Source organism: Coffea eugenioides, unplaced genomic scaffold (assembly GCF_003713205.1).
Source record: "Coffea eugenioides isolate CCC68of unplaced genomic scaffold, Ceug_1.0 ScVebR1_1224;HRSCAF=2044, whole genome shotgun sequence".
Taxonomy (NCBI): domain Eukaryota; kingdom Viridiplantae; phylum Streptophyta; class Magnoliopsida; order Gentianales; family Rubiaceae; genus Coffea; species Coffea eugenioides.
In genome coordinates, this window is record NW_020861611.1 from 9,330 (window position 1) to 11,003 (window position 1,674).

Genomic DNA, 1,674 nt, shown 5'->3' on the forward strand with positions numbered 1-1,674 from the left:
AAGACGGAGTCGCCACTTGGTATAGATTTGGGGTGTACCAAGTCACCCAAAAAGTGTTTTTTAAAGACAAAGTAGTAAAACCCTTTTTAAAACGACTCCTAGTCCACGTAAGCCAAAGAAAAAGGTTCGGGGGTCACGTTTGACAAAGGGGAAGGCAAGGATAGAATCCAAGGCACCCCTTTGACCTAGCCAAGGCTAGTTGCGCGACTCAAACCAATTTTTCCTAGTTTTCTACCCAATATATGTATCGCGTATTGGATATGTCTATATGGATGCAAAAACCTAGACCTAGGGGGATTGGGGGAAATTTCTCTTCAAAGGTTGGGTGGTGCCAATCACATTAATTGTGAAGCCCAATAATGATCCTTTTGGAGAGGTCACACCTAAACCTAAATGACGTGAAAAATGAGTGGAATGCATGCCATGTGAAAGTGTGAGTTTGTGTGAAGTGAGAAAAATGATAAAAGTAATAAGATAAGAGTGAAGGTGTGCAAATGTAGATGAAAGTACTCGTGTGCGAGCGAAGATAAAATGCTCGTGTGCAAGTGAAGATAAAAGGGTTCATGTGCAAGTGGAGACAAAAAAGTGTTCGTGTGCAAGCGAAGGTGATAAAAAGGTGCATGTGTGCAAATGAGACAAAAGTGAAAGTGTAATGATAGAGTGGATTGAGAATGCATGAGCCTAGGGAATTCATGCATATTGGGTACGGGGAGACCTAAATCGTGACTTGATTTTCCCTTTGATTAGAAGGCGAAACTAGCGTGCTAAGGCTATCGAGTAGCCACATTCGCTCGTTTCCCTTATCGGAAGGGGACACTCAAGCAAAATGAACCCTATAACTATCATGATATGCAAAAATCCTAAAATGAAGGGAAAGGGGGTTCGAGGAGCATGCCAAGTGATAAAACTAAGAGAAATGCATGATATGTGGTGAACAAGCAAATGATATGCTAATGAGGGGAAATCCCTAAGGGTCTAGCGTTGGACTAGCCCATTCTATGAATTCCGACTAGCGTTGGACTAACGGAAACGTACATTCATCCATTCCATTCATTCATGGCTATGAAAGCAAGTAGACATGTCAAAATACTCGTAAACACATAGCACATAGCATTTAGCATGCTCGACTAGATGCAAGAGCCTAATAAAGCAATTAAACATGTAGCAACAAAAACAAGCAAGGGGAAGGGGAAGTGGACCAGATGCTCTCCGAGCCCTATCTATTACAAGCCAAGAGGTGTACACATACCCCATAAAAGCATAAAGGGGAAAGGGAAATGGACCAAGTGCTCTCCGAGCCCTATCTATTACAAGCCAAGAGGTGTACACATACCCCATAAAACTTAAATAAAAGTAAAAGTAAGTAAATGCATGCAAGGAGGTAAGGAAAGCGAAGTAGACAGGCATATTCACATAACACATAAGATCACATAGGAGAGACAAAAAGGGATAAAAGAAATTGTACCTCCCCACGTGTATGATGCTAGTAAGGAAGTAAACAAACTCAACTTGGCTAGAGTCACCCAAGAAAAGACTAACTTAGGCTAAAATCACCAAAAACAAAAGATTAATGCACCAATTTAGTGATAAGATATAAACTAAACAATTTGAATCCACCAAATCATCAAATTTTCCCCCAATTGCAACTTAATGAAGTAAAAAGCTAATAAAAGA